At 33.0% G+C, this 26,732-nt stretch overlaps 1 non-coding gene across 50 annotated transcripts; it reads left to right on the plus strand.

Moving 5' to 3' along the window:
• Positions 1–8,220: 8,220 nt before the first annotated feature.
• LOC147410689 (uncharacterized) lies at positions 8,221–21,844 on the plus strand. 50 transcript variants are annotated; one of them, XR_015177417.1, is made up of 17 exons: positions 8,231–8,591; positions 8,681–8,808; positions 9,652–9,741; positions 9,829–9,887; positions 10,232–10,291; positions 10,377–10,545; positions 11,255–11,486; positions 12,747–12,816; positions 14,408–14,501; positions 14,979–15,844; positions 15,998–16,091; positions 16,563–16,596; positions 17,113–17,271; positions 18,581–18,817; positions 19,867–21,376; positions 21,473–21,535; positions 21,631–21,844. It is a non-coding gene; the product is annotated as an uncharacterized LOC147410689 (transcript). The 50 variants fall into 50 exon arrangements; XR_015177421.1 differs by having other exon boundaries at positions 8,240–8,808; positions 15,019–15,067; positions 15,765–15,844; XR_015177463.1 differs by having other exon boundaries at positions 8,242–8,808; positions 19,867–19,977; positions 20,588–21,376.
• The last annotated feature ends 4,888 nt before the right edge of the window (positions 21,845–26,732 follow it).

Below are 26,732 nucleotides of genomic sequence, written 5' to 3' on the forward strand. Positions count from 1 at the left end.
CTCTAATTTGTCGTCATTGGGCTTGAGTTATGATAACATGGATACTCAACGTTGGTATCATCAGTTAAAATATTTTTTTTTATTTTTTTAATTAAATCGTTTAAATCATCACTCACAATGACACCTTCATAAGACTTGAGACAGTACACATTATACAGGACAGATGAAAGACTACTCAGAGTAGAAAAAGAGCTATACAAACAAGGGGTGCAGACTTTTGGAATTCTAGGTTGGGGATAGAGTGTTCTTAAAAATATCATCACGAAAGGGAATCTCCAAGTTTGGCATGAAGGGTAAATTGAAGTCACAATTTGTGGGACCGTTTAAGGTAATTGAATGGATAGATCCAATGGCTTATAGATTAATTCGCCACTGCAACTTAAGCAGGTTCATAATGTGTTCCACGTGTCTATGCTAAAAAAATACTTGCCAGATCATTTGCACATTGTTGCTTTACGGGATTTAAAGGTAGACGAAGACATGTCCTACGAGGAAAGTACAATAAAGATACTTGACAAGAGAGTAAAACAACTCAAATATAAATTTATTCCTTAGGTCGAAGTACTGTGAAGACACCACAACATTGAAGAAACCACATGGGAAAAAGAGGTAAAGAAGCAGGCTAAGTATCCATAACTATTTCGAAATTAAGTTATGATTTCAATTTCGATGACGAAATTTTGACTAAGGGGGGAGAATCTAAAACCTGATTTTTAATTTGTATCTCGAGGAAAAATCAAATAATGAAATTTTGGGAAAATTTTAAAAGATGGACTTAGGGTAAAACTTTTTGATTTTATTCTGATAATTTTTAATGAAATTTGACTTTATAATTGAATTCAACATGACAGAAAAACATACTGTATCCTAAAAGCACGCTCAAATTTGAGTTCAAACGGAAAAGTTACGAAATCCTTGATTTTCGTGTTAGACGAGGCCTAAAAAGGTGAATTTTTGTTAGAACGAGAATTTTTAGAATCTGATTACACCATTAGGTTCGTAACAAAAACTTACAAAGAATAGAGTACTCATTCGTCGATTTCCGAGTCTAAGAAGTCGAGATACTGTCAACAATATAAACAAGTTAGAAAATACCAATTATGTCCTCAAGTCCTTATATATAAAAGAACTTAAAGTTCTTTTATTTCACATAGATAAGTCTATAAAATGTGGTCTATGACTACTACACGCCACCCAAATAGACTATAATCTTTATTAATAATTTTCATTCACTACTTAATACCATAGGAAAGGAACAAAGAGTTTATTAACTCTTTTTCACTTTTACTTCACCAATTAGTTAAGTGGCTTGTCTTACCAATTGAATCTACTTCTCGGGATCTCCATTCATATATATATATATATATATATATATCAAATTTTCATCACAGACTAAATATTTATAGAGGCTACATTTACTCACTAACTCTCGAGTTAGTGATTTATTTAATAAATCTTGTAATTTTCTTTTTGACTTAACAAAGTCAATGGCAATCATTCCATCCTTCAATAATTACCTAACAACAATATGTCTAAGACATATGTGTTTACTCTTACTATTATATTTATTGTTTTTACCCTTGGTAGTAGTAGCTTGACATTATAGTGAATAAATACTAATGGCAATTGTTTTTCCCCTAAGGGAATACCTATCAATAAGTTGCTCAACCATTTAGTCTTAGTTCCAACTAATTTTAAAGTAATGAACTCTGATTCCATTGTAGATTTAGTCATGCATGTTTGCTTGGATGATTTTCAGGGGACAACTCCTTGACCTAGTATGACAATATAACCACTAGTGGACTTGAATTCATCAAATTCTACGATTTAACTCATATCATTGTACCCTTCTATTTTTCACTAAAATGTAAGCCCATATACATTAGTACCCTCAAATATCTAGAAACTCTTACTAGGAAAACATGACTTTGAAACTTAGAAATAATCACGTCGGGACTAAAAGAAACTTCACGCTAAAATTCATAAAAATTTGGAAAATTTGACATAATGACGAAAATACCTCTCATAAATTTCGGAACTCCGAAAGACCTTGAAAGTACCTCCAACGCACTCAAAAACATGATTTCGAGTCTAACGTGAACCAAATTGACGAAAACAAAGAAATTTAGGAAAAGTCATAAAAATGACCGAAATGGCCCTCGACCTCCAAACTCAACTTAGAGATCTCGATCCTTAGGAAAATGTAATAAAAATCGAAATCAAATTTAATAAAAATTAAAATCAAATTAAAAATTAAACAAGTAAAACTTAAAACTTAATTCAAAATTAAACAATTAAAATCAAATTCAAAATTAAACAATTAAAATTAAAATCAAGCAACAATTAAAATTAAAATCAAACAACAGATCAAATTAAAATTAAAACGTAATCAAAAAATTAAATACAATAAAAAAAAATTTAAAAATCGATCAACCAATAAATTTTTTTCAGTTAATTAATCAACCAATAAAAAAAATGTCAAATTCAATCGATCAACCAAATAAAACCTGAATCAAATAGCCAATTAAAAATCAAATTAAAAGATTAAAATCAAATTAAAATTTTTAACTAAACCTAAAAATTCAAAATAATAAAACTCAAAATTAAAAAATCAACAAACAAAAACTCGAAACAAAACCAATCGATCAACCAACCAAAACTCAACAACAAGAGACCACTAACGTGGTACGAGTAGCGGGGAATCCCCACCATCCAAAAAGAAATACATAAAAAAAAAGAAACGAGGAAAATACGTGTAAGAATAAGAAAAGGAAGGAAGAGAAATAAAAAATTAGAATGTTTTTTTTATATATAGAGAAGGACGTCTCATTCTTTTTCGGTCTCTCCTCTTTGGGCTGGCTCACAGACCTCTCTCTCTCCTTGTTCATCTTTCCTTATTCTCTTCTCCAACGGTTCCACTACAACTCCATCCTTTCCACTGCACTTCATCCCTTCTACTCACCTTCATCATCTCCACTATTGCAACAACACTCCCAACCCTCTTCATCACGCCCTCTACACCTCTCCAGCCTTCTCTCTGTCTTCAGTTCATCTTCAACAACTTCCCCAACAGCATAACCATGTCCTGCATACATCTTCGTTCCTTTCTCTGCATAGCACAACACCCCAATACAGCCACGTTTTGGCTGAACATGAGCGCCCCATTGTTGCCCTCCTCTCTTCTCCACGTCTTCAACAAGATCCCTCTCTCTCTCTCTCAAGTCCTCTACTCAACAGACATCTTTCTCAGCCCTCATCTTCAACAATGTCCAAGCACACTCACTTTTATCTCAGCCCTTTCTCCAGCACATTTTTTTTACTTTCAAACCACACAACATCACTGCAGCCCTCTATTTCTTTCCTCTCCTCCTCAAAACGCTCCAACAACAGCGGTACCTTCACTGCAAGGCACACCTCCGCAGTCATCACGTCCATTGCTGCTACAGCCTCGTTACATCGTATACCAGAGTGCCTATCTCACTGCCTTCATCCTCCTTAACGGATACTCACAAGCTTTGGAGGTCGTATTTGAAGGAATCAGATCCTATCACCTCTCTATAGGTAAGTTTTATTTTGTTTTATTTTTTAATTTGTACTTTTATTTTTTATATCAATAGGATTAGTAGATTTTTTTTATGCATTTTGTTATTTTATTTATTTATTTATTTTTCTATGTCGTTAGGGTTAGGAGAATATTTAGTTTGAGTTTTTTTTATTCATTATTTTTGCATATTGGTAGGATTAGAAGAGTTTTCTTTTTTTAATATTTCTCTATGTTTTTATTTGTTTTGTGTCTCAATAGGGTTAGGAAAATATTTTTTTTTATACTTGTCTATGATTTTTTTTATTATTTTTTCTTGGCATATTGATGAGGGCAATACATATATATATATATATATATATATATATAGGGAAATGTTCAGCACCCTAAGTTTTACCACACACTTTAACAAATGTTTTTTTTCCTACATGGGTTAGAAGTTTTGGAATGGGCTGATTTTTGGTGAGGATGATCTCTATGATTAGACGATCATCCTCCCCAAAAATCAGCCCATTCCGAAATGTTTAGCCCCATATTTACAAGTTGAAAAATCGTGGACCGTCCATTTTTTGTAAACAATTTTTGATGGGGTTAGAAGTTTTGGAATGAGCTGATTTTTGGTGAAGATGATCTCCTCACTATTGAGATCATCCTCACCAAAAATCAGCTCATTCCAAAACTTCTAACCCATGTAGGACAAAACACGTTTGTTAAAGTGTGTGGTAAAGCTTAGGGTGCTGAACGGGACCCATATATATATATATATATATGTTTTTTTAGGCTTTAATCATTTTTGTATGTTGATAGGGTTATGGGTTTCTTTATATTTATTTATTTATTTATTTTCATATTGATAGGAAGAGGAGAATGTTTAGGTTTAATACTTCTTTTTTGTTCATTTTTATTTTTTTTTTGTTTTTTTTTTTAGGTTTTGTTTTTATTTTTATTCTTTGCATGTTAGTAGGATTAGGAGGATATTTTGTTTACATATATTTTTTCTGTTTTTTTTTTTTTTTTTGCATATTGACAGGATTAGATTCTTTGCATGTTAGTAGGATTAGTCTTTATTTTATTTTTATTTTTTATGCATTTTTTATGAACTTGTAATGATATTTTTTTTAGCATGACGAGTATGCATGCGTTGAATGATAAACATTGTTGAAAAATTGAGATATGTCATTGCATGATAGTTGTTTTGAAAAAATTGATGGTCATAGATACTTGTCCGTTTGAGTCGATTTGAGAATTATTTGAGTTTAAAAATTTTGTATGCATTGGTGTTTGTTGATCTCCAATATTTTGTATGCATTGGTACTTGTTGATCTACAATTTGGTAAGCATGGTATTGTGAACTCTTTTTCTTATTATTTCATAAATTTTCAAATTGGTGATCCTTGGTAAATCCACATTTTTAATTCGGAAATTCCCATTCATAATTTTGTTTTGAAAATTGGTATTTGGAATTTTCTAATAGGGAAATTATACAATTTTCTATTTGAAGAAGGAATATATTTACAAATTTCTATTTTAGGAATTTCACATTTTAGCAATTTCTAATTTAGATGATTTTGCAATTTCATATTTAGAAAGTTCATGGATTTAGAAGTTTCTAACTCAAAACTGTGATATCTTTGGAAAACTTCTATTTTGGGATAGTTTCATTTTTAAAATCTCTAATTTGGGAATTTAGCATATATTTTTGAATATTAATTTGGGCAACTTCGGATTCCCAATTTGAAAATTCTTTGAGTTCCAATTTGGCAATTTCTATTTTGAACAATATGAAAAATATGAGCATGTGTATTCCTTAATTGATTACAGATCATGGAGCTAAGTAGGGCTTTTTAAAACCCTTTTATATTTTGTAGAATTAAAAGAATAATCATGTAATAATTGAGACAATTTTAGTCATATGACTCATTTGGCAAATCCGACAGAAGTTGATGATAATGATTGGACCATAGTATTTGTGTGTTGATCATATGATGATTTTGGATCGTAGTAGAGACTGATCATCTTGATCGGGCGGGTTCGGTGCCTAGCACCTTTCGAAACCCGTAATCTAACCTCTTACCCATATCTCTTTGATCTGTGGATCGACTAATATCCATTTGGAGTTATTTATGGTTCCTATACCTAAACTAGGTGACGACTCCTATCTTTCAAAGTCCCCCATTTATAAATCGGACCCCTACCACTATTTAGTGAAGACGGGTCGTGGCGATTTCACTAAGGTTGTCCAATTATGTCTACTAGGATTTCTAGTGAATTTACTTAATAACCCCACAACAAAACTATATCTGGATGAGTATAGTTTTTTAACTACATCAAGTTTCTTATAATCCCGAATATTTTTTTTGTGACACACTATCACCTCTATTTTTCTTTGACTTCATGTTCGAATGTAAATGAGTCAAAACAAGTACATTCTCAAATTGCCCAAACTTCTTTAAGGCTTTTTCTATATAGTGGTTTTGTAACAATACAAATCGTTTTTCTTTCTTTGTTATTTTCATCCCTAGCATGATAGCAACTTCTCTTAAATCCTACATCTCAAATTTGAATTTTAAGAAAGTTTTAAAAAATTAATGAAACATTGAGTAAACCCAAAATCCAAAATTGGGCTGCCACGCGTGTCTGTGTGTGTTTTTGTTATCGCGCTAGCGACATGCACATGTGCATGTACTAATGTTTTTTGACTGTTTGACCCCAAACACAATGGATTGCAGTCCCACAATGCCTTGGGCCCTCATGTGCGCATCAGACCCACTCTCTTTCTCACTTACATCCAAACAAGAGAGAGTGGGATCCTTTACTAGGTGAAGAGTACTTTTGTAATTATTCACTGTGGGACTCAAGTTTAGAAGTATTGTTTTTACAAGTCTCACAAATAGAATGTAAAGAAAATCTTTGACTTTCAATTTGCACACAATTGAAAAAAAGCTCTTTAACTTTGTGTTTCACTAAAAAAGGAGATCTCTACACAAGTAAAGAACCCAAGAGGTCATGTATTCAAGTCTTGCCTCAAACAAAACATAGTAATAAAAACTATGAATTTTACAATAGTTGTTTCCTTTATTGTAGGGTGCTGGAAAGTTGAACCACGGATGGAATTCGTGGGTTTGTTGAGATTCTATTTTGTTTGTATTTATTATCAAATTTGAGAAGTACTACGAAATAAGGAGAAAATATTGAAAAGTCTTTGATTGGATTTGGAGACTGACCATCTTGAATTGATGTACGAGGTTCGATCTCCCTCCAATATGAGATCATTATCTATTTTCTTTTATCATGTTTATAATTTTTTTGTGATCTCTAAAATTTAGGAACATAACAAGATATTTTTTCGTGGCGATCAATTGACATCTCTATTCTTATCAAAAAATTCATTTTTATTATTTTATTCGTGTGGACATTTAGAAGTTGAGGTTATCCATTTCAGCTCCAACTATGTCGATGCAAAATGAGAAATGGAAGATGCTAACCTCAACCATGGTGTCGGCTGTCCATCAACCAAATGGTTGAGATGTTAGGGATTCCAAAGAAAATTGAATCCCTGGAAATGATTAAACTAATTCTTGAAAACTAATACTGATCTCTAAGAAATTGTGTCAGCAGAGAATCTTTACACGTTGGAGTGGCATCAACTATTTTCAAGACTTGTCATTTGCAGTATGCCACCCGTTAAAAAATGCATAATTACATAGTTTGACCAGAAATCCTTAGATAAAAAGTTCCTATTATTCTTTAAAGACATTTTATTACTCTCAGAAGATACGACTCCAACCTTTAGTCCTTTACTACTAGTATTCAAAGAAAGAGAGCTTACAACACACACGATTCCAACCTTAAGTCCTTTACTACTAGTATTCAAAGAAAGAGAGCTTACAACACACCAGCACTTAAAAATCGAACAGATGATCGGACCCAGAATATGCCAAATTGATCACCATAGTTGGAACCTGGTTCAGTTTGGTTGGATTACCTTCATATATATATATATATTCATGAACACATACATATATTAGTCAAACAGATCTTAGTAAAAATCTGGTTGAACCCAGTTTGACCACTGGTTCGGTACGATTTTTAAAAGCCCTACCATACACTCATTAATACATACGCATATAAAAGCCCTACAATACACTCATTAATACATACGCATATAGCTAAAACTTAAAATTATATATGGTGGTAGGACTAGCAACTGGGGAAGGGCACGCCACATCTGCTGGCTACTTTCCTAGCATTAGGACTATTGGCATAGCTCGACAGATTGGGGTCCTTCAGATACTTGCAGAGGCATGGCTTCTGCTCCCTTAATTTAGTGCAACACTTAGCAGATGGGGGTGTCCCCGATGCGACCGCGTTGTAGCAAGGGGCCAATCCGATGGCATTGCAAGTAACCGCCATTGACACATGGGCTTGGCTAAGAAGCGACACCACTGCAAACAACAGTATTAAGAAAGAGAGCTTCATCTTCATCCCACTAAATGGCTAAGAAGAAATAAAAACTGAGAATTATGCATTTGTGTTGGTTGGTGGTCTTCAATTTATAGCTGTGAGGGGTAGGTTCAAGTCAAATTAACAAGGCAAGAAAGTGGACGGTAATTTTATATTTGCGACACCTCCCTATTTTATTCTTTTTGGATCAACATTAGAGTTAGTGCAGCTAATCATTAATTCTTGATCGAGGCGGTTCAGTGCTCAAAGGCAATTTGATAAATAAAAAGAAGCCGTGATATTTTTACTTGAAAAGACCTAGTTGACCAGTATGCGACTGACATGGCAAGAGTGAAGAAGGGATATTTTTGTGCCCAGCTCTGTTGAAAGAATATTGGGAGGCAACAGATATGGTGATGTGAAAGTAGTAACAGTGAGAGAAGATATTTTTAGGAAGTAAAAGATAGGGGATTTTCACGTAACAGTTAGTGAAGATATTTTCACTCTCACTAACTCGATGTCATCTCTCTCTCCTTCTGTGTCTCTCTCTCAGTGTCTCTCTGTGTCTCTCTCACAGTCTCTCTCTCTCGATCGACATCGCTCTAAGGTTCTTACGCCTCACACTCACGATTTACCTTCTCTCATTCAACTCGATCTCTCATTCGGCTCTCTGGTATGCTATCTCTCAATCTCTAGGGTTTTTGCACCTCACACATAGACTCAATCACCAAGTATGCATCTTCCCTTGTAAGAATCTAGAAATCGATACGAACTCTCCTTCATATTGGATTTTTAGCTCTGGAAGCTCTAGCTAGGGCTAATCGGTATGAACTCTCCTTCCCTCTTCTCTCTGATTTGCATCTCTTGCATTTTATTTTTATGTTTTTGATTTGATTTACTCTTCCAACGATCTGGTTCTATAGTCGATCTCTACACCTAATGATAAAGTTATCATTGTTTCAGATTTTTCTTTTAGATTTTTCTTTTAGATTTTTCTTTTAGATTTTTGAATTTTTGGAGGGGTTTGGTGCTTTTATTTTGTTTCTAGTTGTTAATATTGATGATTTTTCAGTTATGTTTCAGTGATTTTTGAGTTGTTGATGGCGATTATCATGAATTTATGGATTTTAGGGGGTTTAGAACAACTGCTCATGATTTTTTGGATTATGGATACATGATAACTTTTATTTCCTTTTAATGGTAATACAGTTATATAACAGAATATGTAGGCCTTTATATGATCTAACATTTATTGTAAGTTTTCATATAAAAACTCTATATTTAGAAGGGTATAACTCTCAACATATGGTTTATGTTTTGCATATCAAGAAAAGAAAATGAACAAAAGAGAAAGAAAATCTGAGTCGTCCCTGTGATTCCTTGGATAATTGGCGTTTAAGTTATTTATTACATGGCTGTAGCATAACCATCCAGCATAGGTTCTAAATAATGATTTTTAGCCTCATTGAGGAGATGTCATTGTGCTTTGTACCAGTATTTTGATTCCCACCATAAATTTCTTTCTTTTTGTTTGGCAAAACATCTATGTTTATTTTTCTTTTATTATACATGTAATTTCCTCTATATACATTTTAGACTCCCTTGCAACTATTTTTGTTTTGGTGTTAATAGATTGTAGTTTTGATCTTTGATTGTGGATGATTTAGAGTGAGTAATTGAAAATGGGGATCTTCGTGTTGGAGTGTCTTTGTTAGCTCCAAAAAGCTTAATGCAGGGGATGCATTTATTTTTCTCAGGTTTGTTATCTACTCCACACCCTACACATCTTGTGGCACCAAATTCCAATTCATGTCTGATATGGTGTTGTTTATGGTTTTTAAAAGTGAAAATGGGAAAATGTCATCTCTTCCGGAACCATGTTCACCATCTATTATAAACCAAGGTTTGCATGTTATCTTGTTTCATTTCTTTTCTATCATTGAATTAAAATTTACATGATATTGAACAACATGGCAGACCCCAAATTTTTTCTAAAAGACTTCAATTATATCTGACCATTTTTACATGTGTCATGGAGTTGAAATTATCTGCTTGGCATGTACCTGTGATACTGAAATGTTTTCAATGTTGAAGTTACATTTGGTTAAGTCCATTTATTTACAATAGAATCATGCAAGATTATTCTCTTTCAATTTGGATGGGGAGATGGTGCATCTATTTTTCTGAATGACACTCCATCTAGCTAATAATCTACTAATTGAGTATTGTCACTCTTTCATCTGTCAGACCTAATGATCTACTAGTAAGACTGTAGAAGCCTTGAAGAAACTTCAAAATGCATACGAGGTACATTTTGTTGTCCACCTTTTAATCTTAGTCGGGTATTTTCTTAAGTTCAGTTTGTCACCATTGAAACAATCTATTGTTGCAGCTGTAAAACAACGTTGCTGTCATTGTGACATTGATAAAGCAGAACTTGAATGGAAGCAAGGAATTTGATCTCGATATATTTGTTGTAGGTTGTCGGAGTGCACCATGTGGGACTGCTTCCATTTATTAAAGAAGTAGCTCAGATGCTCTTTTTCCGTGGTGTGATTAAGGTAATGAGCAAATTTTCTTTAGTGACCAAATGTTCATCCAAGGAATTCAAACCAAGGTAGAAAAAATTAGCATTTATACTCCCATTATTACTAGAATTCAGTTTTAGGAAGGCTTGCTCGAAATCATAATAGCCCATTTATTTGGTGTCACTACTCACATAACACCAACTTACTAAGTTGGCACCTTTAGATATATTTGCATTTTGCTCGTCTTTATTTCTTTGTTTCCAAACCCAAATCAAAACTAGCCCATATTGGGTCTGGCATGAGTTGGATCAACTCTAACCCAACCATTGGAACCAATTTGCAATGCAGAAAACTGTTTATTCCCAAAATATAATAAGGTTCAAATGAGTAAGCATGGAACCAAAACCCATTTATCCCAATAGGGTTAGGAGATTAACCGAAGTTATAATACACGTATTTAAGTATTTCGATGGCGAAACAAGAAAGCTACAAGTTCTTGTCCAATTTGGGATGAACGTAACATTCCGCGTGACCCATAACAATCTAGATCATTTTGAAGTCAAACAAGGAAAGACAATAGAAATGCGTGTTTTACGGCTAGGTTTGGATTAGGCATATATATACACTTAACATTATTCTAGCTAAACTTATTGCATGAATCAATGGTGGGCTGGGAGTTGGGACCAATTACTTGACATTATAACTAGAAATTAATTTATATTCTATGACTTACATGTTGTAGGGACATTGCCATCCGAAAGTCGCGAAGGCTCTTGTTGAACAAGCAGAGAAACTCACTCTTTATCTCTAGAACAATCTATAATGATAAGTTCCATGTATTTGCGGAGAGTCTGAAAAGCATGTTTGGTTATGAGATGGTGCTACCAATGAATATTGGCGTTGAAGGTGTATAAACAGCCCTGAAATTGACAAGGAGATGGGGTTATGAGAAGAAGAATATTCCCAAGGATGAGGTAAGAAGCTATATTCAAAACGGCGTATTTTTTATTATTAAAACTATGTTTGCTTCGATGGAAAATGTCGTTAATTGTTCTTATGTGCGAATGTCATTTACATGATAACGAGCTAGTTCAACCTAAACCAAAGGGAGTTGAAGTAGGATCTGGAGAACAACTAGAATAAAGAATTGCATAGCAAGTGATAGGGAAATTTAAAACAACAGACATTTCACCATTATGGTTGAGTTAGAACTACTAGATTAAATTTGGCATCCCTAGATATGTACATCATTTCATGATTTCAGTTTCTATTTTATTGCTTTTTGAACTATCGAATCTTTCAATGTGTGTTTCAAATGTTGATTAGCATTTCAAATTTTCATATTGACTTTAGGATGGATTGTCCACAATCCAGACATTTGCTCATGATCAAAGTAAATAAAAAAAATTCAGCTTGGATATGATTAATAGAAAAAAGACCTCTGTCTACTTCTTATATTTTAGCTTGCTTGTTGTTTTGTGAAAGTAGGGATTTGCTTTTTGGTAAAAGTAGAAGAGTTATGATGGTCATTAAAACCAACTGATTAGAGTTTGCACAATAGATTGCAGTAAGGGAATTAAGGGAAAAACAAAGATTGGGGTAGTGTACTATTGGATGGGTTTGAAACTATACGATCTGGTTGCTGGACCACTCCTTCTACATCTTTCCCGATATTATTCTTGCACAAGAGTCATCTCAACCACCTTCATGAGGTGGTTACTTTGTGCTGGCCATAGAATTAGGAATGAGTTTCTTTTTGAAATAAAGCTTTCTGTTTTTTGACTATGTGTTGCTATATTTTACAGATTTAAGTATGGAAACCATTATTCTGGTACTGGTGCTTGTATGTCTTTGTTATATTTAAATAACCTTATTCTTATTTTCCCCATTTTTATCTTGTGGAAGCTTAAATTAATCAGCTCGGAGGCTGCTCTCGTATTTGGGGGTGTATCTGTTATATCTCGTTCTTGCAATTTCTATTCTTCTGGTTCTCAGAATCTAAATTATGATATATGTATGTTTTAGGACATGTCTAAATGTACCCTCATTGTTGGTCGGGGGTTATTTTTACTCTGGAGCTCATGACTCCTTATCAGACATGGTTTTAAAACTCGTTACCTATTTATAGGACAACTCAACTACCCATCTACTTGACCATACAGTTCAATGCCCTACAATGTTGAAACAGTTTATTATGGTTTAGTTCTTTAACGTTAATTGTTCTCTTGGACCAGGCAATGCTGAATCCTGACTTCCGTAAACGGCCAATTGCAGAAGCTGTATTGAATCATTGGTTCATGACTGGTACTGTTCTATGAATGTCTCGGGCTGAAATCTGAAAATTTAAGATAATTTTTCTTCTACTTACCACATATAATTCCGTAAAAAAGGTTTATGCTTTGTTTGCCCATAGAATGAAGTTCTTATATTGTCATTCTTAAGTGTAAAGGGTCCATCTGTCGCCCCTTTAGTAAATTGAAGTTTAGTCTATAAAGCTTCACTCAATATACTTTGTCTTTGATTCTATTTATTCTAAAACCCTTGGACTCCAAAACATCTCTTCAGAGTTCTATTGTTATGTTGACTCCTTTCATATATCATCTCTTACCCTAAAGCGAGATTCTATTGGTACACCAACTTTTACTTTAACACACCAATAAACTTTTACTTGGTGTGTTATAAGTAAAAGTTGGTGTGCTAATATAAGCTCTCTTAGAGAAGTTAGGCATACACTTAAAGGAGATAGCTGTTGTAAATAAATTATAATTGAAAATTTATTAGTCAACTTATGATTTGTTCAAAGTGGCAATTTAAATTGATACATTTGGTAGGCAGTGAGTTGTATTCTAGAGGTAGCATTTTATAGAGAGAAGGTCATTCCCTGCCATTTGAAGCCAGTGGAAAGGCAATCTAGGATCTTCAAAGACAAAGTGACTTGTGAAGGCATATAAGAAAATCAAAATTTTCATGATGCCCTAAGGGGAGAGTACTTTTTTTTATTTCAAATCAATACCATGTCACGCATGCGTGCACACACAAATGCTTGATTATCTGCCACCTTCATATTAGCCTAGATTCTTATCCAAAGGGGAACATGCTTGCCACTACCCAGGTTTTACTTTTCTATCTAGTTGTTTTTGTCTGTTTGTTTATTATTATTATTATTATTATTATTATTTCGAGTATTTTGAATGGAACTTAATTTCTTATATAGTACATTGGACATTTTGAATTGTCATGATAATATGACTCCCCCACGTGGCATACTAAAAAATACTCTCATGATGTGGCATGTGCTAGAACCATAGATTTTATGCCTCGGGATACACATCACCATAAATATGTTCGGTTGTGTATTTTGAGGAAGAAAGATCTATGGGTTCTAGCACATGCACATCAGGAGAGTATTTTGAGTATGCCACGAGTGGAAGTCAGAAAATCATTACTCTTTTGAATTACATCTGCCTCTACACCTTATGTGAATGTGAGCAACAAGTATTGTTCAAAGCTTCCTGTCATCTTGCTTTTTGGGGATAGCAAATTCAAATATGAAGATCAATAATCAAGTATATGGTATCCTTTTATATGGTATCCCTTTATATGTAAAACATATTAGAGCTTGTGTGTAATTGTCATCTATTGCAGACATATCTTAAGTTGCTCAATATCCTGCAAGAAACTAAACTCTGGAATCATGATAATTTTTTAAGAATTTATTGTTGATTGTTTAACAGAAAAAACGGATTTGAAATGGTTTTCTTATGTTTTAGATAGAAATCTGTGCTTAAAACTACTGATGATGAGTTCTTTTGCAAAGTACTTGCATAATGCAATATAAAAGTTAATACAAATTTATCCTTTTTTGCAAATTAATTTTGGTTACACAACATTGCAGATTTAGAAGACAGACTGTGTCAGGACTGATTAAGGATGGAATGAGTGTTGTTTCACAATATTAATTGAATAATTTTGATGAAGGCATTCGCCAGGCAAGATCCCTAGTCTCACCTAATTTATGATACGCAGATACCTGTATATGATTAAAATAATAGGTATCAGTAGAATTCATTACTGATACAGCTATGGTGCTTCTAGAATTTTATTTAGAACAATAATCACATAAAGTAATATATTAATACATATATCACTCCTTTTTGTTTAATTTCCTTTTATTCCCTCTTCTGGCTACATACTTTCTACTTGACCTGCTTTATTAAAATAATGATTGATGAGTTTTCCATTCCCTTTGATCTATTTCTAACCCTTTAGCATCCTTTTTATTTATTTATTTTTTTCACTAGTCAAGCAAGGGGGTTTAGTGGTCAATGGTGAAGGTGGGTTCAACAAGGTTTGAACCTAGGTCGTGGGAAGAACACTCCACACGCCTTACCAACTTAGCTAAGTTGGCACCCTCTAAAAAAAATTGGTTCTGTGATTTTTGATCCATTTATGTACACAATTTTCAGGATCCAGTAGTTACTAACATTGCTTGTGCCGCTCTTAAAGGTCTGAAAATGGGTGATAAAACTCTAACTGTCAGCCGTACCACTGCCAGGTTGGTGTTATTTAATTAGGAGAGCATGCAAAGACTGAAAATTTAACCATTTCATTTTTTTTCATAACTTCCATATTTTTATAGTGGTAGGATTCAAGCCCCACCTTTTTTTTCCTTCTCTTTATATAAATAGATCTGAAATTACAGTTGAAAAATCTGTCTTTGAGTTCTAAATGTCTCGCTTGAGTCGTGATCCAGAGCAGTGTCCCGTTCAATTAACAATGTACAGTGTCTATGTGGCACATTTTGTTTGGAGATTAAAATAAACACATTGGTCTGCATGTCATGTAAAAAATGTCTTTGTTAGGAGGCCCATGTATTTTAAACTCCATACAAAAATGCACCTTGTAGACACCATTCCTATTCTATATGAATGGGACACCATACTTGATCCTGATTCTCTATAAGTTTCCATGGCAACAAATGTTAATGCCTTTTTTGTTAGAAACAACTGTAATTTCAGCTATTATTTTTTTGCTTTCTATTTCAATTTTACCCTTTTTGTTGATTTATTTCATTTCTAGCTCTTTTGACAAATATATTGTTGCAGTCAAAGATAAATATTTCTTTGAGCTCTAAATGTCTTGGAACTCTTTTTTATTATATAAGCTTCGATGTTTGATGTGTGCCACTCAATTGTTGATGCCTTGTTTTGTTAGAAAGTTACTAAAAACTTTGTTCTAATCTTCTACTTCAGCATGGACATATTTGATTTATGTTGACTTGTTACGATGCCGAGCTTAGCTATGATAGCTGCATGGACACTTTTCATGCAAGGTATAACGCTATATAGCTTTCTTCAAACTTGTGTCCCAACAACTTCAAGTGACCAATGTTGTTCTGCTTTAACATGAGTTACGAATTTGACACTGTTTTCTTGTTTATTAACTCATTTATAAAGGCATTATTACCTTTTTTGTGATCTATTAGTGAGACTTTCAACCTTTATTGATCTTCGGGTGGTTTTTCTGGCCATTGAGGAATTTACAACCGTTCGATGCAACTCCCTTTCTTTCCCAAGAAGGTAATATCTTGCTGGCTTACACTAAACTATGATGAAACGATCCGCAGACAAACTTATGTTTCAAGAGGAACTTTGTTAGTGTAAAGCGGACGGCTTTTTCTTGACTAATTTCTTTTAGCGATTACTTTTTTATGATCTTAACTGGGCACCGAAACAGTCTCATTTTCAATCTTTAATCAGACTAGAAAAATATTTTTATTTTGCAAGGTATTGTTTGTAACATATTTAAGCAAGGTACTGTTTGTAACCATTGACACAGCTTAGATGCACCATTCAATGGTTATCCCAAGGTGATCTAGTTGGCCAAATTTTGACCTGGTAGAGGAAAATCTGATGTATGTCGTTTTTGTATTTTCCACTTATATATGTACTTTGCATAATAGGCCATCATGTGGTAACTTATATTTTCACTTTTAAATTCTATCTTGCAACCATCATGGGGTTGGTTAATTTCTTTTGTTACCGACATAGGTACCATTTATTTGGAGAAATGTGGGAAATCAAGGTTAGAGGAAGTTGGTGGCTGCAAACTGAGTGGGCATTGGCAAAATGGCTAACAAACGTCGTTTGACATAGTACATATTGCATCCACGAATATAAGAGATAGTTGCTGAATATTCTGGGTGCAATTTATATGTATAAGAAGTTAAAGGTATGAAAGACTTCCCAACAATTTAATTCCAAAAAATTGCTTTGTTTTTATCTAAATATTCTGGAGTTTAGAAGAAAGTTATCATTTATAAATGAAAATTCACAATATGTAAAACACATTCAAAAGGTAGGAGTTTATCATTTAATGAGTCTTATCTAAGATATTTTATTGATAAAAAGTTCACTCTGATTATATGATCAAAGTCATCTAATCAATGGAGTGTTTTTCCTTGGACCATTTAATGAAGGTTTTGTATTTGCATTTGTTAAATTATATTTCTACTCTTGGTTTTAGAAGATAAATTTTCCATTTAACGTGCTTTTGGTTGGCTATAAACACAATGCTACTCTTGCTACTGATCTTTCTTAGGAAATGAGCTCAATGGAACGTGCAAAGACTATTCGACGCACCATCATGATTGGAGGAAAAGCATTTGCAACATATACAAACGCTAAAAAGATAGTCAAGTTGGTGAATGATGTTGGTGTTGTTGTCAACAGTGATCCTGAGGTCAATAATTATTTGAAGGTACAAATTTTTCATATTTTCTTTTTTATAAGTTTTATTCATATTGGGTCTTCAAACATCACAATTTTTATTATTTGGCTTCATGGGAGCAACTTGATTTGTAACCAATTTATAGTTGGTCTTAGTCATCTTCTGCACCTTTACCATCATTGTCAAAATTTGTATTTTCCTTCATTTGATATCTTGGAAATTTGACAAAGTATATTTGTGTACGTGCATACCCTAACAAGCAACAAATGTACTCACTTGGTTTTCTGATTTGTTATGAAATATTTTCATCAATTTTGAGCACAGTTGGTAGTGGTAAATTCAACAATGACCGGACAATCGTCTAGTACGTAAAAGAAATCTGGAACATAGAGGAGTGCGTTTAAGAGGACAAGATAAAGCGGAGAGAGCTTACGACCATTTGCTTCTAATTGTGATTTATTTTTAAGCAATTATGTGACTCAATTTCATTTGTTAGTGTCTAATTATTTCTATTAGAGTTTGTTTAGTAATGAAATTTCAATGTATAATATGAATTTTGAGTTGTTTAATTTAATTTGGAGCTTGTTTTATAAATTTTTTTTTTGTTTTTTATTATGTTTATTGTGATTGGTGAATTAGAGGACCGTGCTATTGTTTGTTAAATCTCCAAATTTGACAGCCATACCCTATGGATTTTTTTTTTTTGTGTTTTTTTGTGTTTTTTTAAGCCCATTCTCCAATAATTTGATAGTTCAGGGTCGTCAAAAAAAAAAAAATTCTACAAGAGAATATTTGATGGGAGGGTCCATCAAAATTTTCAAAATTTGACAGGCTAAGACCATCAAATATGGGTTTTTTTCACATAGTGTCTTATCTTTATTTTTTTTCCCTCAAACTATTTATCCTAATTGTCAATCTTAAAATTTTATCTCCTTCAACCTTCAAATCTCAAGAATGAGCTGATGATAGGATTTATGGCAAGTAAAAGACAATTGATTTTTGGATACAATTTGTAATGGCGTAACACAAATTTGAAGATGATGGTTTAGGTTTTTAGTAGGGGTGCAAGTGAATTCGGTTCAAATCGAGAATTGAACCAAACTATAGAATTTGGATTGGTTTGGTTCGGTTTAGATTTAGATCGGTTCGGATTCGGGTCTAAAAATGAAGAACTGATGAATTCGGTTCGGTTCTCGGTTCAGACAGTATAAAAAATCAAACCAAACCAAAAATCGAATAAATATATATTTATAATAAAATATTAAATATATATTATATAATTGATTTTTATTTTTTAAGGTTTTATAGAAACCTAACTTTCGCTCTCGGGTATTTCGAGTTTCGACTTTTCCCTCTTCCCTGTTTGGCTGCTTCCCTCTCGCTCGTCTCTTCCAGTTGCAGCGTAAGTGCGGCTGCAGGCTTAACTCCGGTGGTTGGCTGTCGTTTATCCCTCCCTCCCCCTGTCTCTCTCTGCCTCTCTCTTTCTTGGCATTGTGTGCGACAGTGCGACACTGTTGTGGGCTGCATCTCAACTCCAGCGGACGACGGTGGATCACTCTCTCTCTCTCGTCCTGAGGTACGACTCTCTCTCTCCATTACTTTTGGTCCACATTGATACACTGAATGTTCTCATGATAATAGATTTTGGATTTGATTTTGGTTTTAAAGAATCACAGATCTTGGATTGTTATTCCAAGAAATAAATCAAACCATATATATATTTATAATTATTATCCAATGAATCGCTTTTCTAATTGTTATTCCAAGAAATTAATAGTTTGGTTTTAAGGCATCTCAGATAGTTGTGCATCGGTACAAGTTTGAAACTTTTGATATTTTGTTTTGGTTATTTGAGCAATTTTGGAAATTTTAATGAATTTATACTAAGACCTGTACAAAATTCCAGTGTTTTGAAATTTCAGGATTTCATTTTGATTATTTGAGTAAATTTTAAAAATCCAAAATGCTGATTTTATTTTGGTTATTTGAGTAAATTTTAAAGCATTTCATTTTGGTTTCATTTTGCATCAGCTTTAGAATTATGATTATCTGAACCTGGAGAACAAATACAAATTTTGTGGTATAAGATGTTTTAAAACATCAGAGATTAATTAAAGTTTTCCTTTAAATTGGTTTTTTTTAACTATATTTCTTGACATAAATTGAATTTGCAATGACAACCTACAATAAATAGAACTCAATCCTCTTTATTAAGAACATATAAAATTGGAAGGTGATGCATTAAAGAACATATATAGATTCAATTTATGTGCCAGTGTATTAGAGTAATGGAGGTTAACTTGTTTAATGGGTCGAGTATTTTACCCTTTCGATGCTCTAAATTAACTTTAAAAAATCCAACAAAATATTAGGGATTTGAAGTTGATTATGATCTATTTCGATTTCATATTTTTATAATTAGAAGGCTCAATTTGCAAAGAAAAAAATAAATGCAACTTATTTATTTATTTATTTTTGGTCGATTTACTAAAAGATACGCTCAAAATTCTATCTTGAGAGCATTTACTTGGAGCATTAATTCATGTTGAATGTTTTTTTTACTTAATTATTTTAATTATTTTTATATATATTTGGATTTAATTGATATATTTTTATTTTTGTTAGATATCAAATATGGGAGACAAAGACACTAACAATGCCAATATTGAACCAATTATTGATTCTACTCCTTCTGTTCCTTCTGCTACAACCGGTACTATTGCCTCAAAACCTAAGGTAAACTCAACTCGCAAGAAGCTTAATAACCCAAAATCTGATGTTTGGGATCATTTCACTAAAATTAAAAATGATAATGGGAGGAAGTCAGAAAGAGTCAAATGTAATTATTTTAGTTCAGATTATGGATATTCGAGTGTTAATGGGACTAGTACGTTAAGGAAACATTTAACCAAATGTCCCAAGTATCCTTATTGTGATGACAAGAGGCAAAAAGTCCTATCATTCCAAACAGTAGGACACGAAGGAGATAATAGTCTTACCTCTTGGAAATTTGACCAAGAGTTATGTAGGGATGCCCTTACAAGAATGATAATCATTGATGAGTTGCCTTTTAAGTTTGTGGAGCGTGAACGTTTTCAATATTTTTTAAGCGTATTGCAACCTAAATTTCGTTTAGTGTCTCGCACCACTAAAGCAAAAGATTGCTTACAATTGTATGTAAATGAAAAGAAGAAGTTGAAGAATTTTTTGAATACTTCTGTCCAAAGAGTCTCTCTTACTACGGATTTGTGGACTTCTTTGCAAAACATTTCATACATGTGTCTCACTGCACATTTCATTGATAAAAATTGAAAATTATATAAAATGATACTTAATTTTTGTGTAGTTACTAGTCATAGAGGTGAGGCAATTGGTAAAGCAGTTGAGTTATGTTTGCTTCAATGTGGTATAGAGAATGTGTGTACTATCACGGTTGCTAACGCAAGTTCTAACAACGTTGCAATTGGTTATCTGAAAAAAAAAGTTGAACAAAAAGGTTGGTTGCATTCTAGAAGGTGAATTTTTGCATATGAGGTGTTGTGCACATATTTTGAATTTGATAGTAAAAGAAGGGATTAGTGATGTGCGTGATTCTATTAGTAGAATTCGCAGGGCTGTGAAATATGTGAGGAGTTCTCCGTCAAGAGCTCAACAATTTAATAAATGTGTTGACCAAGAGAGAATTATATGAATGATTTTACTCAAACTTTAAATGCGATGGAAGTTGATCAACTAACTGGTGAAGGTAATGTTCAAGTCAAGTCACTTCAATCTGAGTTTCTGAAGCACTTGGAAGAAGAAAAAAGTGTGGATTGCAAATCAGAAGTAGACAAATACTTAGAAGAAAGTGTTGAGAAGCCAGACATAAATTTTAATATTTTGGATTGGTGGAAAATTAATTCTTCTAAGCATCGCATACTTTCTATGGTGACACGAGATTTGTTAGCTATTATGATTTCCACTGTTGTTTCCGAAAGTGCTTTTAGCACTGGGAGTCGCGTATTAGATCAATTTCGTAGTTCTCTAACCCCGAAGTTGGTGGAATGTTTAATTTGTGGGCAAGATTGGTTATGTGCTACACCAGTTCCAATTGATGTTGAAGAGAGATTAGAAGAACTTGAAGAAATTGAGTCAGGTAATTTTTAATTTTTATATGATTTTATTTTATTTGTGAAGTTCTTTAATTTCTATTTTCTATTTGATGACAATTTATTTTATTTTATTTTTACAGTTATTACAGATGATTCTGAGCTTCTTGATTGAATTACAAATGCCTCTTCATTTGTATTTTTAGGTAAATTGTTCTTCCATAAATTATTACAATAGAATAATTTTTTAAATATTTGACTTTATATATATATAACAATAGTGTTTTTTTTTTTTTGTTAGACTTATTGATTGTAGAATGGAGGAAGATGAAGAGTGGTTGATTTTTTTTTGTGCTTTACCTTTTTGATTATGTATGGTTTCTAATAGAACTGGGGTGTTATTGTAAGGAAAGATTGATTTATTTAGGACAAATTGTATGAATGTGTTGGTGACTTGGTGTGATATTTGGATTTTGAACATTTTAATATTTAGATTTGGATTTTGGACATTTTAATAGTTGATATACAAATTGTATGCCTTTCCTTGACTTGCAATATGAAAAATCTGACTTTCATTTAAAGACATCCCCGAAGGTGGGGAGAACATAAGATGTAAGACTCTCTTTGGTTCTGAACCTCTATTTGTTGATTATCTCACTCATGGGCTGGCAAATCTATTTGGTTCATGGTAATTACTTTTCTTATCACAATTTAAGAATGTTTCTACAAATATATTGGGTTCGTGGTAATTCCTTTCATAAATTCTGAGTGTATGTAGATGGCTGATACACATAAACATGCTGACATGGTGCCTCGGTGTTCCCCCCATCGTCTGTGTAAAGTGGTGGCTGCAATGGAGCCACATGTATTATTGTAAAGTGGTGACTTTGTCACAAATTTTTTTATTAGTTATTTTTTTTTTTGCTAAGCTCTCTTTCTTTGGCAAATAATATAATTGCGATTGACATGTTTCACTTTCAGGAATTATTGAAAGCAATGGTTATCTTAAAGTATCTTGCAATGGAGGCTTGAATCAAATGCATGCTGTAGTATGTTTTCATCATTTCACTTGCTTCATTGACTTTCATATGTTTTATGCCAATCTTTTTATTATTCCAAATTGACATTTTGTTTCAGATAAGTGATATGGTGACATTTTGGTATGAAGTTTGTGAATGTTCATACCAAGACATGGGTATGAACTATGAAGTATCTTGCAATGGAGGCTTGTTGCCATCTCATTTTGATTTTTTTCCTTGCTTTTTTGTTTTAGTGATTGTTGATTGTGTATTGTTATGTTGTTGTTTGACAGCATGTTCCTTTTGTACATAGTAATGCCAAATTTCTTTCAAACAGTGGATGACATGCTCTAAGGTCTCGACTTTTGGAGGTATTTGTAATTTACATGTTGTGTTTAGTAGAATGATTTTTAACGGGCCTGGATTTTTATGCCGTTATTCTTGTGACCTTTTTTTCAGCTTGGTTATGAATTAAATGGTAAGGAACTTGATGATGTTTTTTGGCGTTTCAAAGCAGTGGCTGAGAAAAAAAAGGTGAGGCACGATAAAATGTTGGAATGTGCTTTATTTATTGATTGGTTTTTGATTCTCACGACTAATTGCCATAAATGCTTGTCAAAAAGTGTTTGTCGCAAATTTTCTACAGGGGATTGTGCTTTATTATTAGTAATCCTTGCCCACCTGATTTTTTCCTATCTCCCCAGATTAACTATCATGGGAAGTTTGAAAAAATAAGTTTGACTTGGAATGTGCCTAGATGTCAACGTCTATGCAGGTTGAACAATTAAGTAGTCTAGTTCTAACTTTTTTAATAAAGAGACACAATTATGTGAATAAAAATTTTTGGAAAGCAAATTTGGATAGCATCAGCTATACTGAAGGAAAAATGTACTTCTGTTCGGAAATTGCAGAGCAACAAGAACAGGCAGCCAAAACTGCTCTTCAATAACTTGATTAGTCGTTCTTCATTTTAACTGAAGTGGCTTAGGTGATGAGTTTACATTTGTTTTCACAATATTATCGTGAAGCCCTTGAATTGAATATTAGTTGTACTTGTTGGCATTGCCTTGAAAAAAAAAGTAGTGCCGTTGATTTCAGAACTACTCGGCTTGAAGATGAATTCCACAACATACTGATCAGTACTCCGAATTCTTCAACTCAATGGAGTTGTGTAACTAAAAGTAATGCTGAATTCAAAACTGCTCATGAGTCCATTAACCTACAATATCAATATGAATATGAATATGAAGATGAAGATGAAGATGAAGTTTCACGTAGTAGTACTAGTTATCGATTTTGTAAAATTCATAGTTTAAATTTCATATAATATTTCATTTATTGTTGAGGATAAGTTTTGAACTCAAGACCTCTTGAGTGTTTTCTTGTAAAAAAGTAGTATTTTTCTTTTTTGGTGAAACATAAAAGAACTCTTTCCATTTTCTTTTTTTGTCTTACTTTATTTTATTGGTTTTAAAAGTTGTAAAGACAACTCTTATTTCTTTAGTCTCACATCGGGTAAATACAAGGAAAGTTCTCAACTTATTTATGATCCCTCTCTCTTTAATACTTGAGTGTGAGAGAGATAGAGATTGGGCTTCACGCGCACATGGGGGCCCAAGGCATTGTGGGACTGCAGCCCATTGAGTTTGGGGCCAATCCGTCGGAAAACCTTAGTGCGCGTTCAGGGGGGGGGGGGGTGCAGATTTCAGAATTTAAGCCTAACGTGGGTGCACGTGATAGGCCCGTTTTTTCTAAACTTTTATTTAATCTCAATCGTTGGTTTGTGTTTTTATCTTAATCGTGATTTGTTTTTTACCGTTTGGGCTTAACAAGGCTCAAACGACGTGTATTATTTACAATTGTGAACCGTTGGGCCTGTTGTAGACTGATGGCTTACTATTTATAAAATAAGTCTTTTCCCATTTCTTTAAGTACAAAAAGTGAATACTTTCTGATCTCTCTTTTTCTTCGATACAAAATCTTGCTACCTGTGAAAAGTTTGATCTAATCGAATTCGCTGTAGATCTGCTATTTTCAAGTGCACGGTTAACAGACAGTGACTGCTGAATCTTGGAAACCAGACGCCTGAAACCAACTGCACTAAGGATTCAATCCTAAGGGGGTGGAATTGGTTTTAAGGACAACGACTTTTCCGTGCCTCAATCACCGATAGGTTCTTCCAATTTTTTTGAATTATTTACATTATATTATTGCTTATAATTCATTGTTTCAACAAACCAAGATCAGAATTTCTCCAACAATCTTAAAACCAATCCATATCTATATCCTGTTTCTGTTTCTGAACTTTAAAACATGGATTTCAAACCCAAACATGTGAAACCTGACTTGTTGTAAGCAGAACCTTTTAATGGAAAATTTTATCAAAGATGGAGCCAAAAGATGCTCTTCTTCCTTGAAGCCCTTAATGTACTGTTCGTACTCAAAATAGAAAAACCTATAGATACAGATCCTAATTTGCAGAATTGGATCAAAGCAGATGGAATTTGTAGGAATTATATTTTATCTTGTCTTGTAAACACATTGTATGATATTTATTGTGTGTATGGTACTTCTATATAATTATAAGGGGCATTAGAGAAGAAATATGTAACAGAAAATGTAGGTGTCAAAAAATATATAGTTAAAACATTTATAGAATTTTTAATTGTCGATGAGAAGTCCATTACAAATCAAGTAAATGAATTTCAAAACATTATTCACAAGTTGACATATGAAGGCATTAAATTGTCAGAACAATTTGTAGTATCATCTCTAATTGAGAAACTTCCTGAAAGTTGGAATAAATACAAGACTAACTTGAGGCAGAAAAAGAAAGATAAATCTCTTAAAGACCTCATTATCCACATTAACATAGAAGAAACTAGTAGACTAAGAGAGAAAAATGGTACGGTCAAACAATTTGTTACCAAAGCCAATCTCATAGAAGGAGATTTTCAACCATTTAGGTTTAGACGTAAGAAAGTATTTAAAAAAGAGGGACCAAGGACTAAGAATACTGTTGACTTCAAGAAGTCAAAAGGTAGTTGCTTTGTGTGTGGTAAACCTGGTCATCATGCAATTGAGTGCAGATTCAGAAAAACTAACGAAAAATTGAAAGGGAATCATGTGAATCTAACTGAAATTAATGACACTATTATTGCAGTTCTCTCCGAAGTCAGTTTTGTGGAAAATCCTAAGGAGTGGGCAGTAGACACTGATGCTACGAGGCATGTATGTGGGAACGGGGATATGTTTACTTCCTACAATTCTGTGAGAGACGAAGTGGTCTATTTAGGAAACTCAAGAACATCTCAAGTTGCTGGAAAAGGCAAAGTGACCCTTAAGCTGACTTCGGGAAGACGCTAGTACTCACAGATGTTCTTCATGTTCCTGCCATTAGAAGTAATTTTGTATCTGGATCTCTTTGGAATAAAGTTGGGATTAAACTTGTATTTTAGTCAAATAAACTAAGATTGCCTAAAAATGAGGTATTTCTAGGAAAAAGATATTGTAATGAGGGTTTATTTGTACTTAATATCATGAATGAAATTGCATCGTCTTCTACTTATCTTGTTGAGTCAATTTTTTTATGGCACGCTAGATTAGGTCACACCAGTTTAGGAAAATTAAAGAAATTGAAGAACTTAGGTATTTTACCTAATTTAGATTAAGGAGTTAGATAAATGCGAGATTTGTGTAAAATCAAAATTTACACATAAGCCACACTATAATATCAAGAACATCTTCAGAACTTCTTAGTCTTATTCATACTGATTTTGGAGATTTTAGAAATCTTGAGTCTAAAGGAGGTAAAAGTTATTACATTACTTTTATAGATGATTTTTCTAGATTTACAAGAGTATATCTTCTTAGAAATAAAAATGAATCAGAAGATATGTTTCTAAAATATAAAATGAAGTAAATCAATTAAATAAGAATATTAAGATATTAAGATTTGATAGAGGAAGAGAATATAATTCTAATATCCTTAGTCAATTTTGTGAACAAAATGACATTATACATGAAGTCACGCCTCCATACTTACCCGAGTCAAATGGACTAGCGGAAAGAAAGAACAGATGTTTAAAAGAAATGTTATATGCGTTACTTATATACTCTGGAATACCTAGTAATATGTGGTGAGAGGCTATATTTACTGCATATCACATTACTAATAGGATTCCCCATAGGAAATTAGGAAAACTCCTTATGAGCTTTGGAAAGATTATGCACCCAACTTAAATTACCTTAAATTGTGGAGGTGTTTATGTAAGGTAAGACTTCTAGAAACCAAAAAGAGAAAGATATGACCTAAAATAATTGATTGTGTATTTTTAGGATATTCTGAATATAGTAATTCATATAGATTCTTAACCTTAAGATC

The sequence above is a fragment of the Akebia trifoliata genome, chromosome 1 (genome assembly GCF_017979445.1).
Source record: "Akebia trifoliata isolate Shusen 1 chromosome 1, ASM1797944v1, whole genome shotgun sequence".
Classification (NCBI taxonomy): domain Eukaryota; kingdom Viridiplantae; phylum Streptophyta; class Magnoliopsida; order Ranunculales; family Lardizabalaceae; genus Akebia; species Akebia trifoliata.